At 37.9% G+C, this 15,545-nt stretch overlaps 1 protein-coding gene across 12 annotated transcripts in view; it reads left to right on the forward strand.

Annotated features, from left to right (window-relative positions):
- The first annotated feature begins 1,720 nt into the window (after window positions 1-1,720).
- The window catches only part of LMO3 (LIM domain only 3), a 212,284-nt gene continuing 198,459 nt past the window's right edge, over window positions 1,721-15,545 (forward strand). For 4 of the 12 annotated variants that reach the window (XR_012066849.1, XM_072954371.1, XM_072954374.1 and 1 more), the window contains exons 1-4: window positions 1,721-1,805; window positions 9,025-9,210; window positions 10,739-10,798; window positions 11,055-11,158. The gene's annotated coding sequence lies outside the window, so the exon portion shown is untranslated. Of the gene's footprint in view, window positions 1,806-9,024; window positions 9,211-10,738; window positions 10,799-11,054; window positions 11,159-11,417; window positions 11,446-12,130; window positions 12,221-14,816; window positions 15,379-15,545 lie in introns of those variants that run through there. The other 8 variants (XR_012066847.1, XM_072954372.1, XR_012066848.1 and 5 more) reach the window with 8 other exon arrangements.

Here is a 15,545-nt window from a genome sequence, read left to right on the forward strand (position 1 = left end):
GTACATGTTACTGTACAGTTTTACAAACTATGGAACGTACAGCACCCAAAGTGAATTCTAATGTAAAATATGAACTTTGGACGATGATGATGTGTCAAAACAGGTTTATCAATTGTAACAAATGTTCCACTCTTGTAGAGGATGTCATTAATGGGGAAATTATCCATGTGTGGGGACACAGGATATAGTAGATAGGAAATCTCTCTACTTTCCTCTTAATTTTGCTGTGAACTTAAAACTGCTCTAAATAAAGAAAGAGGGGTTATAATAATACTCACTATTATAAAATAAAATAATGCAAATATGAGCACTTCACAGACTAAATACTATAGAACTGTAAGCCAATACTTTTGTTGCTATTAACTGCTACAAATTCCTAAAATATGGGTAGGCATGGCAGCTTTTGAAGTTGAAAGTTTGATGCTTCTAACATAATTTATATGAGAGAAGATTATTTGTCCAATGGTATAGGGAGCCCCAAAGTATCAAATTTTATGCTCTAAACCATGGAAATTTGATGAAAAATATTGAGCAAGGGCATAAAGTGAACAGATTTACATATTGGAAAGTCTAGGGTGTGCGTGGAAGATGAGCAACATTAAAAGAAAATAAATCAAAAAGGAGCAATTCAAATAGTTCCAATGAGATATAACCAAGGCCAGACACAGAACTAAAAGAAAGGACACTTAGAAACAATACAGCTAATAAGATCTGGTATTGCACAGCATAGTGATTGTAATTAGAAATCTTGTATTATATATTTGAAAGTTTTAAGAGAGAAGATCTTAAAAGTTATCACCACACACACAAAAAATAATGAATATGTGAGGATATGGAAGCGTTCACTAATTTTATTATGGTAAACATTTCACAATATGTAAGTGTATAAAATTCTCATTTTCTACACCTTAAAGTTAACATACGTTGTATGTGGAGATCTCAATAAAGCTGGAGAAAAATAATGGCACTTAATAATCAGATGTGTATGTTGAGCATGCTACAGGGAGGTATCTACAATGACTTTTATTAAGTTCTGATTTACTAAATAAGTCTTATTATGAATGGAAGATGCATTTCCCTCTGTATCTATTGAGAATACTGGATTTTTCTCTTCTAGCCTATTATTTCAGTAAATTAGGTTGATCAACTTAATAGTAAAGGAACCTCCCTTCCTGCTGTATTTGTCTCTTCATTTGGTTGAGCTTCCTCCTCTGTATACTTCATAATAAAACTATCATTGTAAGCATGGCACTTTCTTGGATTCTTTGAGACATTCTAGCAAATTATCAAACCTGAGACAGTCTGTGAAATCTACTGAATTGACAGCCAGTCAGAAGCGTGGGTTTAGGAAACCTGGTGTTACAGACACTCTCATGTGGTCCTCCGTGAGGGTCCTTCTGCCGGGTCTGTGTAGCTTGCACAATAGACGGAGACTGAATTGGGTTCAGAAGCAAAGGAAAGCCTTAGTCTGCAATCAACGAACGGAGAGGCGTGAGCTCACGCTCTGGGCATGCGCTCTCCAGGAGAGACTGTGGGCGGGGCTGCTTTATCCCGTTCTCCTCCCGGGAGGGCGGGGCGGAGCTCTTGCGGGTCTGAGTTTGGCACATGCGCACACCTGCTGCTCCCCCGCGGTCCAGACTGCGGTGACGATGACGCAGCCTCTCTGCACACGGCGCACCGCCGCCATTTTGAATTGAGCGATCAGTCTCGGGCTTCTGCTCGGGTCGGGGCGTCTGGCGCCGCGGTTCTGCCTGGGAGCGCTAGTCTCTGTTGGGTGCAAGGTCTCTGCTCCTGACCCCCTGCAGGCAAGTGAAACCAGACTGAGCACAAAAGAAAAGGTTGGACCTTATCTTACCAACTAGATTTCATCCCGTTTTTCCCGGGTACCCCCATGGGCTTTGTCCGTGGCGCTGGGACCCCCAGAGTATTGCCAGCGTCTGCAGTAAGGGCAGTTTGTTGGCGACTGTGCTCTTTAAACCTGTGGGGTCTGTGCTAACTCCAGCAGGCATGTTCCACAACTGAACTGCGGTACACCCCTGGGTTTTGACCAGAAGATGATGCAGTGTTTGTTTTCAGATATTTATGAGTTTAATTTGCTGATATTTGATATAGGAGTTTTGCATCCGTATTCATGAGTGAAAGTGGCATTGTTTTAGTTTTCCTAAAATATCTTTGCCAGGTTGCCAGTTTTTTTGTTTTTTGTTTTGGTTCAGGTTATACTCGCCTCAGCAATGAGAATGGGATGTGGGGGCATTACTTCTGTTTCTGTTTTCTGAAAAAGTTCGAGAAGGTGAAATTATTTCTTCTTTGAATCATTGGCAGAACCCATTAATGAAGCCAGCTACAACTGGAGTTCCCTTGTGGGAAGGATTTTCATTAATGGTTTAATTTCTTGATATCTGTGTGTATGCTGTTTACCTTGTGGAATCACTTTTGGATGATTATATTTTTCCAGAAATTTATCTGCTTCATCTAAAGGTGTAAACATTACTGTAAGGTTATTATACCATCCTATTAATTTTCTCTTTGATATCTTCAGGAGCTGGAGAAACGTTCTCACTTTGTTTTTGTTACTGTTTACTCAGGTTTTATCACAAGTCTAATATAAGAGGTCATCAATTTAAGCAGTAGTTTTAAAAAAGCAATTTTTGACTTTTTAAATGCTCTTTATTGTATGTTTTCTATTGTATTAACCTCTGCTTGAATTTTTGATACTGACTGCTCTGTTTCTACTGTGTGGGATGAATATTTAGCTCACTGATTTTCAACACTTCTCTCTTTCTTGATCATATACATGACTTTCCCTCTATGTGAGGCTTTAGCTGCATTCTACAAAGTCTGATATGAGCTAAAATTTCCATTATGATTATCATTCAGCTAAATGTTCTCCTGTTTTCTTCACTGACACAAGATTACTTGAAAGTCTAATTCTTCATTTTCAAATACAAGATTTTTCTAGTTATCTTTTTTCCATTTAATTCTAGCTTAACTGTCATTATTTTAGTTCTTAGCTATTAAGTAAAATTTGATTTATGAACCAGAAAAAGGTTAGTTTTCTTAACTGTTCCAATGGTACTTAAAAAGATTGTATATTCTCCAGTTACTAAATAAAGCACTTGATATATAAATATGTATATGCATTATTTATAGAAATATAAATATTGGATACAGTAAGATATTCAGTCTGTAATATGTTTTTGCTATTCAAGTTTCCTGTCTTTAATGATTTTTGTCTATTTTCCCTGCTATTTATTGAAAAAAGTGTTTAAAAATCTTCCACTATGATTAATAATTTGTCTATTTTTCCCTGTATTTCTGCCCTGTTTTACTTCACATATTTTCACAATTAATATTTGTTATAACTTAGCAATCAAAAAAATTTTACCTTAAGGTTGGTTTAGGTCTGATATTAATACAACCATCAATTTTATTTGATTAGTATTTTCATAGTGTATGTTCTTCATTCTTTTTCTCTCACTCTTTCTGTATCTAGTTTCAGATGTGAGTCTTATGAACATCATACAAGTATTTTTTAAACCGGTCATGCAATCATCATTTCTTAAGTAGACATTGTATTTCTTTAAATGGGATGTAGATACTAATCTGCAGTTCTGTTTTATCCTTTTCATGCTCTGCACCTGATCTGTGTTTCTTTCTGTTTCCTTCCGTTCCTTCTTTTGGATTGATCGATGTTCTCATGCCGTTTTTTTTTTTTTCCCTTTAGCATGCCAACAGTACAATGCTGTCTTTGGGCTTCCATAATTTCTTGAGAAGTCAGTTGTCAGTCTTCTGAAGGCAACTGCTCTTTTTCTCTAGCTGTTTTAAATTTTGTTTTATATGCCTTAATGTTCTCTAGTTTCACAACAGCTTATCTCAGGATACATTTCCTCTTTATTCTGTCTTAGATTTGTCATACTTTCTAAATCTGCATTGGTACATTAGTCTGTCATTAATTCCAGCTATTCTAATCCATTATCTCTGCAGATGGTTTCTCTGCCCCATCCTCTATCCCAGCTCCTTCTGGAGCTTCATTAAAGACGTAGCATCCTCATTCGAGCTACCATGTTCTCTGTTGTTTGGAAAGGATGGGGATTCTCTCCATCCTGTATTCTGGATACCATTTCCCCATCTTCCCAATCTCTAATTATCTCTTTAGCTGTGCTTCATCTGGTGCATTTGGCTTATTGAGTTCTTTAAATTAATTATTTTTCTTTTTCTCTCTAGAAATTACACTCGACTCCTTTTCAATTCTGTTAATTTCCATTTCTTCATGTACCCTATAGATACTTTAAAACTTATCTTTTTTCTTCTTTAAACCTTTTAAATACAATTTTTAATGCTTGTTTATGCTTGATACTTCCAATACCTGGGATTATTTCAAGCTTGTTTCTCTTGTTTCTCACCCAGAGGCCTTGTTTCCTTGGTACCTAGTTAGTTTTTATTTTCCATTGTTACTGCACTCATGATATTATTTGGAAACTTAGAATATAGATAGAGTCTTACTGTAGAAGATTTGCATTTGCTTCTGCTGGTCACCTGGGGGCACTACCAGTCTAGGAGCATCACAAACCTAGGTAGGGCTTGAAGTTTCCCGCCCCACCTGACCCCCCTCAGCCGAATGTGAACTAAGCTGCAAACCCATATGAGGGCCAGTCCATACTCACAACTTCTCTGGGACATTAAAAATATATTTTTTGCCTCATATTCTATTTAGTATCAAGGTAACCTTTCTCACAGCCATCTTCAGAAAGAGGTAGGTCTGTTTTTGGTTTTTTTGCTTTGTTTTGCCCATAGTGTCTGTAAGAACAAAGTCCTCTGCAGTCCCTACTTCGTTTGGTAAATTATTTTATTAAACTGTCTACCTTGCAGAAGTACCAGACCTTGATTTCTGTTCACCACCAAACCAGGAAAAGCCAGGTTGGCCTGGATCAACCTATGGTCCAGGATCTACATTTTTTTTTTCCCAGTGAAACTTCATGTTCTTTACTTTGTCTGCTATAACTATGTAAATTTCTTTCCTCAGCACTGTAAGGTGCTTTAGCAGCTTGAAAAAACTTGATGCTTTTTAAAGAAAATCTATTTTAATATCTCAGCAGCTGCCATCTTCACATAGATTATTACTATAACATTTTGGTGTATGACATAGCTGTGCAAAGTTTCAGACACACAGATATGTTTAGTAGTATTTAGTGATCAAAGCCAAACACGAGAGCTACAAGGCGTTCCACCATCATAGCAGAGCAAAGAATTTTAACTCCATATGAAAGATGCATTTTTTTAAAACAAAAAACCCCTAAAATTTAATACCTTAGAATTTTAAAGAAAGGAGTCAAAGTTTACATGTAAGTTATGAGTCATTAAAAAATAGTCAAATTTTAAGTGAATGTGATACTATCTGGAGGCTCATGGCTAAACCACAGGGAACATTGTATAACATAACACCAGTAAGTAGAGGAAAAAAATAAAAACCTCCTTGAAGATCAGCCTACCTTCCTAATTTTCTTGATAAAGTTGGAATCTTCAGTTATTTACGTCTGTGGTGTCCAGTGGACTCTATGAGGCATATTTAATTCTTCCATAATATAATGTTTGAACACATTTAATTATTCCTACTCTTCTACTAACTTGATATGAGGATTTAGTCAAATTATGCACCATCTCTATTTTCTCCACTTAAAAATTGAGAGGGATGTAGTCATACAAGGAGATATTCTAGAGGGATTCATTATTTAATGTTTCTAAAGTCCTACACAAATGCCAAACTCATTACAGTGTGCATGCTGGCAAGTGGCTAGGGTTTAGGAGATAATGCAAGAGCACACATAAATCAAAATTTCAACATGAACGACCTTCTTTTTGGACCAGAGAATGATTAATCACATCACCAACATTGCGTATGCAGGTTCTTGTTTAATAAGTAACAGTTGACCCCCTAAGGTTACACCTTGAGCCTCCTCCCTTTCCCTTTCACACAGTGACGATGGGGGCTTGGGAGGAGGACCGCCAATCCTGCGGATGTCCAGTGCCTGTGAAATTACAGTCTAGAAAATGCCCAGACTTTTACCCTCCAGTAACAAACGAGGGAGAATCATTGTGTCGTAGCAGATTGTTCCCAGACTTCAGTTGGATTGCTTCTGAAGAGGATGCTTTAGTGCACTCTGTAGACATCAGTGCCGGTAAAATAAATCCAGAATCGAGTGATTCTCACTACCTGCACTATTGCCATCCTGCTCTCAGCCACCAGTATGTCTCGCAAGGATTACTGCAGTAGCCTTCCTTTCTCAGTCAGGATTGTCTAGAGAAAAAGAACCAATAAGATATGTGTGTGTATGTGTGTGTGTACATATATATGTGTATATATCATATGTAAACCTATGTGTCCTATTGATTGTGTTTATAGATATAGATACAGGTAGAAATAGAGAGAGATTTATTTTAAAGAATTGGCTCGCACAGTTGTGGGAGTGGCAAGGTCAAATATCTGTAGGACAGGCCAGCAGGCTGTAAGGTCAGACAGGAGGTGATGCTGCCGCCTTGAGGTGGAGCTTCTACTCTAGGGAATTTCATTTTTTACTCTTAAAATATGAACTGGATGAGGCCCACCCACATTATTGAGGATCACCTCCTTAATTGGTCAGCTGATTTTTTGCATGTTAACCACGTCTATGAAATACCTGCCCAGTAACACCTAGGTTAGTATTTGAATAAGTAACTGGGTGCTCTAGCCTGGTCAAATGGACACATGAAATTAGCCAGCACGTGTCCCAGCTGGCGTCCTTGCTTCTTCCTGTGTGCTGCTTCCCACAATCTGTTTTCAGCATAGCAGCCACAGTGATGCTTCAAGACAGAAGCCATGGCATGTCATTGTCCTTCAAAACTTCTAATAGCTCCTCAGATCACCCTCAGTTAAATCCAGGGTCCTTATAAAGATATGTAAGGACTTGAATGATCTGGTCCTTTGTGACAGTCTTCATCCTCTTCTGTTCCAACCCTGGTCACACTGTCCTCAACATACCAGGCACATTTCCGCCCTAGGGCCTTTGAGCTGTTTATTCTAACTGCTTGAAATATTCTTCTCCCAAGACGTACATATGACTAATTCCTTTCTCCTTCAAATTTTTGCTACAAAGTCATGCCGCCAATGTAGTCTCCTATTACCAGTTATTTAAAATTCTACCTGATACGTTTCCTCCCTGGCCATTCCATAGTCCTGTATTCTATTCCACCTTTTCCCCCCATAGCATTTATTACCTTATAATATAATTTGTAATTTACTTTTTAAAATATATCTATTATTTATTGATTCTCCCTGCCCACCTGAATGTAACCAAGACAAAGACAATAATCTTTGTTTATTGTTTGTTAAATCTCTGAATTAACCTCTGTGCCTAGATGAGTATCTGGCAAATGTAGTTATTTAATAAACATTTGTTGAATAAGTGAATAAATTTAGGCTAATACTTTACTAATAGCTTCTTGATCATTAACTGTAATACATCTAAAAACAACTTTATTTTACACTCTCTTCTTTTTTTGTCTCTCACCTTGCTCTATAGTTCCCCATTTTTAGGCAGATAATATGATCTAATTTTTAAAAAAATCTTTGTACTTTTTAAGAAAAGGGCCTATATTCATGCCATATATATATATATATATATATATAATAACTAGTAAATAAGAAGGGGAATCATTAAGATTTGTGCAATTAATTAAAGTAATCGGATTGGGGGAATTAGGCTTCTTGGATTATAGAAAGAGTCTGAGTGGGAAACAGCCATGGGCATGCTGAGGTAGCCACACAAAAGAGACAGATATTTTCAAGTGCATAATTTCAGAGAATTTCAACTTGTTTCAAGAATGATATTCAGCCTCATTTTTATTATATACTAAGTTTATCAAATTGATTTAAATATTGATCATCTTGTTTTTACTGATAACTCCTATTGACTAATGGATATTCTAATAGCTGAAGGTGAAGTACATAGGAGTTCAGAATTACAGAATTGGAATAGACCTAACATCTTTTCTTTTTTTCTTTTATTGTATATTTTTTCCCCATTTTTTTTCACTCACAGGAAAGGTCAAAGGAAAAGTAGAAAAAAATTAACTCACTTGATGGGTTTTGTCACATTTCAGTCTCAAATTTTTCTTTGTTTCTCAAGAGACATACTTGGAAGATGCCAACCAGCTGCAGTTTTTCAGAAGGTGGCCCTTCCTGGATTCTACAGTTTGAGGGTCAGGCTAACCAGCATAGAATCTGAGATATTCTTGATCTCGCAAAAATCCCTTCTCTCTGTACTTCTCTAATCTGGGTTATGAAGAAATGTATCTGCTGTGGAGAAGATAACACCCAGGAAATATTTCCTTCTAGTCACAGGCCTGTCTCTGCCACCATATTTTTTAATTAATTATATTGCACATAAAAAGAAGTTGCTAATATTAAAAAAAAAGCATAGCAGTAAGAACTGGGTGACCCAAACCTGTGGTTTTTGTACCTCGTTAGCCTCATCTCGAGCCACTCTCCAGTACGAATTTGGGAGACTTGATTCAGATCCGTAAACGTGCCAAACTGTTTCCCGCCTCCAGGTCTCTGCACGCAGTGTTTCTGCTGCGGGAGGCAGCAGTCTTCATCTGGCTAAGATAATCTGACATCAGCATAGATTCCAGTTTCTCGAGGAAGACTTTTTGAACCCCCCTGCCTAGTTGAAGTTTCGTGTTTTTTTTCCTCCAATAATACTTTCCTCTTTCATATAATAATGATGCAATACAGTTATTTGTGTTATAAATACCTTGCTTGCTGTTGGACATTAATTGAAACTGCTCCTGTGACTGAAAGACATAAAAGTAATCTTGAAAACTGAAATACCGTAATGTCTTGGGTGACGTTAGAGAAAAGCTTTCGTGGAGAGGACATTACCCAGAATTTCATAGTAAAACGTAATTGGTTTGTGCAGAAACAGCCTAGCTTGGGAATGCAGGGACATACTCACCGTATTCTTAAGCAGGTAGCCTCTTTTTCCCTAGGACTGGCTTTGGAGCCACATGAGGAGCTGCTGGATCCCATAATTACAAGGGTGGTGCCCTATTAGCAGATTTCTATTGACCGACAAAAAGCTGCTTGGTTTATGGATGGCACTTTCAAGGTGGAAGAACAGCATCCTGTTTGGAACACCGTGACACTGCGACCAGCAGGTGCAAAGACTGAAGAAGGTAAGGAATAAATCAGTTCAGTGGTTTTGCATGCTGTTTTCCTTGTGGTGGTGGGAGAACTGAATAATGATGAAAGCCCACTTAATTCAGGGTTTTACTGAGTCATGAATGGTTTGGCCCGATGGTCAGGCAGATGGGCAATGGAAAACCACACTATTAAAAGTGATCCCTGTATGGGGTGTGGCCCTGTGGAAATTGCTATGGGAGTTTAAGGGGCACATTGAAGTAGGAGGCACTGGCGAAGATATTGGGGAACTGATACTTGGGAAAACAATGAAAAGCATGGGCACAGGGAGCAGCAAGTTCGAAATCCATAAGACAAGGTATGGTCAAGGAAGGCCAGTTGGGCTATAGCTGGTACATGGTCAGAGGAAGCAGCTGACTCCGAAATCAGACAGTTATCAAAAGGTCATATTAAATATATGCTTTGTAATCCGTATTAACACATTTGTATTTCATCCTGTATAAACTGGAAAGTTATTAGAGAGCTTTGAACAGAGAAGTAAAATGATTTATATATTAAAAGGATTTCTGTACATGCTGTGTAGAAAACAGAATGTAGAGGGTTGTGGCAAGCACAGTGAGGTTCACAAATATTTAATGCGCCCCCTGGATTTCTCAGCCTTTGAAAAGTTTGGGATTTCCCAGGACCACCCTGAGGTTCAACAGTTTGCTAAAAGGAAGGACTCACAGAACTAAGTTAAAGTTGTTATTCTCATGGTTACAGTTTATTACAGTGAAAGGATACAGATTAAAATCAGTCAAATCAGTGGACCATATGAGCATAAGGCAGAGTCTAGGAGAGTTTCACACGCACATCTTCTAGTGGCCCTTCCCAGAGCATGATGTGTGAAAATATGCGCAATGTATTGCTCACCAAAGAAGCTGCCCTGAATTTCAGGAATTCAACCCATAACACAGGGATTTTGTTTTGTTCATGAACTATTCCGATGACTAAAACAATTCCTGACAAATAATAAGTACTCAATTAATATTTGTTGAATGAATAAATGAATGAATGAATGAATTCAACATGTCCCACATAAAAATAGCTACTGGAGATAGAGATTTAGACACAGTCCCCAACATCAGCAGGCTCATACTCTGGTGGGAGAAACAAGTAAATAAACATTACATGATGAATGTTAACCCAAAGGCATACATTCGATGCAATGTAGAAACCAAACATAGAGCACAGAGGTCAGCGAACACTTCCTAGAGGAGATGATGCCATGGGTCGAGTGTTGAAATCTTGAAACTGATCGTGGAGGACAAAGGGCATTCCATGCATAAGGAATATACATATGAATACAAGCAGGCAAGAAAAAGTATGTCACATTTGAGGAGTTGCAGGTAGTTTGATATGAAACCAGTAAGGATAGAGAAAAAGATAATTCTAAAGGAGGCCAGAAGCCAGGTCCTGAAGGACCTAGCATAAACTAGAGTTCCAATTTTACCTCTAACATAACGGAAAACCACTGACACCTTTTAAAGTAGATGAGTGACACATTTCAATTTGACATTTTAGGAAGGTCATCGACAACAGCGTAAGGAACGAATGAGGAAGGAGTAAGCAAGACCAAGAAAGGTAAACCTCTGATGTGTAGGCAAATGGAATAGTCAGTAATCAAAAGGAAAAGGTCTGAGAGCCTAAACTTAAAGAGTGACAAGATGGGGAGGGATAATAAACGGAATGAGAGCAGTGTCAGGTGAAAAATGGACAGGTCAAGGTGACTGATTTGATGTAGAGTAGGAAGAAGGAATCCAGGATGGCATCTACGTGGCTGATGTTGGCAGTAGATAAAGGGTGGTACCATTCACTGAAATAATGTCTTTATTAACAGAGATCAAGTGAGGGGGAATCAAGGACTTTAGTGGATAGAGGGCCAAGAAAGAATCACTGTTGGACATTCTAATTCTAAGCTAGATCATCTAAGAGTAAAATTCGGTAAGTAATCGATGCAGCATTTGGAAATTCAGGGGAATTATGGTTGAAAATCATAAAAGTATATGTTCAATACCTACAGTGTGTCAGGTATTTTCAGTTCATGCGAAAACCAGAATGTCACCTTTTAGAGGTTACATTTTAGAAAGGGATTGTAAGTGTGATAGTTGTTCAACCCATGCATTTATTCCCTTTCTGCAGCTGATTGAGTTCATTCATTTTGTTTTTCTTCTGCTTCTTTACATTTTTCTCTTTAATGCAGATGCCTGTGGTATCGTAGTTTCAAAAATGTAAGTTCCCTTATTTAAAAATCTTAGCCTCAAAATACTTTCTGTCCTTTGGGGTGGATGTATAGAAGTTAAATATCACACATACACACACGAATTAACCTCGAAAGACTTGGCCATGTGTTTAGACCACCTTAGCAGAGCAGATTGCTGCATGGCAGATTTGGTAATGACAATCAGTGTCATGCCAGCAGCTGACACAAACAGGTTAGCTGGACAGAAATCCAACTCATCACCATGGTTTAACAGTTTGGCAAAATGTCAATTGTGCCTTTGTAGAAAGCTCCATATACCTTTTTGTTAACCAAGCAAATGAAATAACATCATTGAGATTTCCACCATGTTAGCACGCTCTCCATCACGTCACTGAAGGCAAAGGGACGTTCTGATGGACCACATTCCTAAGATGTGAGGATTCATTGGCACAGATGCTTTTGGTGATATCAATCTCAGACTCTTCTTTACTATTTGAAATTTTCATTGTACATTTCAAATTACTGCGTAGTACCACAGTGGCAAATAGATGGCTATGGTTCTTGAAAAAAAAATACAAATAATAAAAGAGAAGGGCCACAAGGTCAAAAGATATTTTTCTGGAGATTCTTGCAATATACCAAGTGATGCCTTGGGAAAAAAAAAAAAAGCCGTTTAAAAAGACAGCAGCTGCTACAATGCTGCTTCATTACAGACCCAGTGGAGCAGAAGCAATGCATCCATTTTCCCTTTTTTTTCATGGATGGTATCAATGAAGCATTAATGGAATTCTTACAGTCTACTGGTACAGTATAAATTTAGTCTGAGTAAATCTTATATTGACTATATTATAATACTCTTTTTTAAACAAGAGAAGAAACTCGCTGGTTTATTTATATATATAAAAAAGTGTGTAGGAGATACAGCTTCAGATCTGCAATAAATAAGTAGTCAATACAGGTTTTTTTTCTTTTATCATTAGGAGAACAGATAAAATTTAAGTTTAAATTAAAACTCTCATTAGCAAGCTTCCTTCGCATAGTCTTTCCCCAGTTAATAAAGTTAAGGTGCTTCAATTATTGTTTCTTTATTGATTTCACTTATTTAATGCTCCTTTAAAAGAAAAAAAAATTTAGTTTGTTCTTTTAGTTTGTTAACAGGATAGGTTATGCTTTCAAAACAAAAATTATTCAAGTTACTTAGCATGTATCTCGATTTTTTAAATGAAATCTAAACTCTGATCCTCGGGCTGTCCACTTATATAAGAATTTAGGGGCTAGAAAGGGGCCCAGATGTTTCAAGTGGATTTGCAAATGGCAAAGTGCTGCTTGTTGGATCTGCCTGCAGATCTATTTGCAAATGCAAATCCTCTTTCCAAACAGATCAGAGGTTTTTTTTTAGGTCCACAAAAATCCTTGAGCCAAGCAAAATGCTGATGGAATGTACATGTGGCACTTCTGTGGGTTTCTAGCCACATGCTCTTGCATCTTCTCTGTGTACTTCAGAGCATTGGCAGGAGATAGAATGCAATGACACTTATTTTAGGAGGTTCTGAGGGTATCCTGCTGTGATATAGGGGACAGGCAGAGCTGTGGCTAACCCAAATACCTCCTTTTTTACTTCTGCATGAAGTGGCTAAGAGCACACCCTACATCAGCTGTGCTCCCTTGATGCACTGGCTTTAATTTGCAAGACAGTTTCCATTTGCCCACACCTACCGAGACTCCCTGTCTTGCATGCCTTCCCTTTTCAGCACGTGTCGCTCTAGCAGATCTGTGTCCCTGGGTCCACACCATGAGTGTAGCTCTCTACTAATGCTTGTCTGTTGAGGTCAGTAACTCATTCAGATTTTTTTTTTATTTTCCCTTGCCCCCTGATAATAATAGTAATAATAGTAAACAGTTTATAGCACTGTCCATGTACATTAACTCATTTAATCTTCACACTACTTCATTGCATGCATACCATTTCCCTTCCTGTGCTCCTTTAATCTAACAAATCAATTTACACTAAAATGTTAATGGTGGAAGGAAAGCATGGCTGGCTTTTTCCACATCAAGTCTGTCATCTCCTTGCTTTACATTTTGCCACTGCCATTATTCAAGGCTGGACTGTTGCCATAGGCTCCTAACCAAACTCGACCACACTCCAGACTTGTCCTCCTGAAATCTGTTCCTCTGCCTTTTTGCTAAAATGGCTGATCTGAACTACAAGTCCAGCCTCATCATGATACTGCTTTAATATTACTCTGCCACCTGCAGGGCAAAGGCCACAATCCTTAGGATGGAATATAAAGTCGGCTGTACCTTCTCCCATCTCCTTCTTTAGTTCCTTCTCCCACAGCTTTCTTCTTAGAACTAAATGTTTTTTTTTTTTTAATTCAGTCCCTCAGGTACAATGTAACTTCATGCAGGTTAAAAACATGTTAATATGAGTTGCCTGAATGGGCTGGAGTGTTTTGCTGGAGTGTTTTTCATCCTCTACAGTCCATCTGTTCCAATGTCCCTGCCTGCAGTACACACACACACACACACACACACACACACACACACTCTCACACTCACACTCACTCACTCACTCACTCACTCACTCACCGCAGGTTGTTATAAGTGGAACTTCTCTGTGTTCCTATCGTATTTGGGCACCTGTTTAAGCCATCCACCTAAAGGTTTTTCTTCCTCATTATACTATGAGCTCTTTGAGGGCAGGAACAGTGTTCTTATTCGTTTCCCCAGTGTTCTGCATTGGCTACAAAAAAACGAGCAAAAAAAGGCTCTTAACACGTTTGCTGGGGGAGGGTATAGCTTAAGTGGTAGAGCGCATGTGTAGCATACATGAGGTCCTGGGTTCAATCCACAGTACCTCTTCTAAAAATAAATTAATAAATAAATAAACCTAATTACTCCCCCCCCCCAAAAACACACGTTTACTGATATTACAGATATGTACTGGGTAATAAGTAGTTCTCAGAGAAACATGGCTTCAAACCACAAAAAAGGAATTTGTGAAAGAGAAACATGGTGATCGTAGCTAGTGGTAAGCAAGCTATGTTGAAGTCTTTCCCCACTGCCTTCAAAATATCTTAGAAAATCGTTCAGTCAGTTTGTAAATAAGGCTGAAACGAGTGCAAGTTTCGACTCCACTTAGCCAGGTAAAACTACAGTGAAAAAGATCTGCGGTCTACCAGTTAGAAAGCTCATACCCAGAGGAGGAGTGTAAAGGTACAGACTTATATTCACATAAGGAGCTCTGAGGCTGTGTTGAATGTGATGCCAAAACAATGGTTTGTTCAGTCAAAATAATAATCTATTTATTCATTAAAGATCAAACTGATATTTTTATCATAGAAAGAAAAAGAACCAACTAATTGATCAAAATGTTTATTTTTTTGTTTCCTTGAGGAGCCCCCAAGAAGCCAGCACCTGAGCTTATTTATTTAGAGACGCAGGTGCTTTTATTCTCTTGTGACGTGGAAAGAAACACAGTAAGGCGGAGTTTTCCAGGGCCGATGGGGAACATGACAGTTGTGGGGATGGCATTTGAACATTATTTGAAAAAAAGAAAATTGTACTGGGCCCATGATCTGGAAGACTTTTTCCAAGTGATTTAACATAGTAAGAACTTTTCCCCTCTTGCTTATAAGACTGAATCGCATATGTCACCATCTTTGGGGCCCCAAAAAGTAGGTGATTGTGTTCAAAGATTAGTAATGCTTTAGTGTCGTGTGTTTCATTAGACAGTGGATATCTACTTAAAATAAATCTGTATTTTTCAAGTTGACCCACATCTTGGAGAAAACTTTCATATGCTTTTATTATCTTTAAGCCTACTAAATGAGATGCTTCAATTTGGAAATACTAATGTGTGTGTTAAGAACTTGATGTTCATAATTCAAACGTGGCTTTCTGCACTTTTTTCCAATTTATACAAAAAATATCAAAATAAACTCTAGCTGAAGTTTGATGATAGAAGTAATAGTTACAATATGTTGGGAATTATGACTATGGTCAAATTTTAGTGTCCAATGCGTTATTTCTAATCTTACAAGCATTATGCCGAAGTTTTGACACCCATATAAAATTCAGGGTTTTTTTTTTAAGAGGTCAAGGTATCATTAAGAAAACAAGAAT

Source organism: Vicugna pacos, chromosome 34 (genome assembly GCF_048564905.1).
Source record: "Vicugna pacos chromosome 34, VicPac4, whole genome shotgun sequence".
Classification (NCBI taxonomy): Eukaryota; Metazoa; Chordata; class Mammalia; order Artiodactyla; family Camelidae; genus Vicugna; species Vicugna pacos.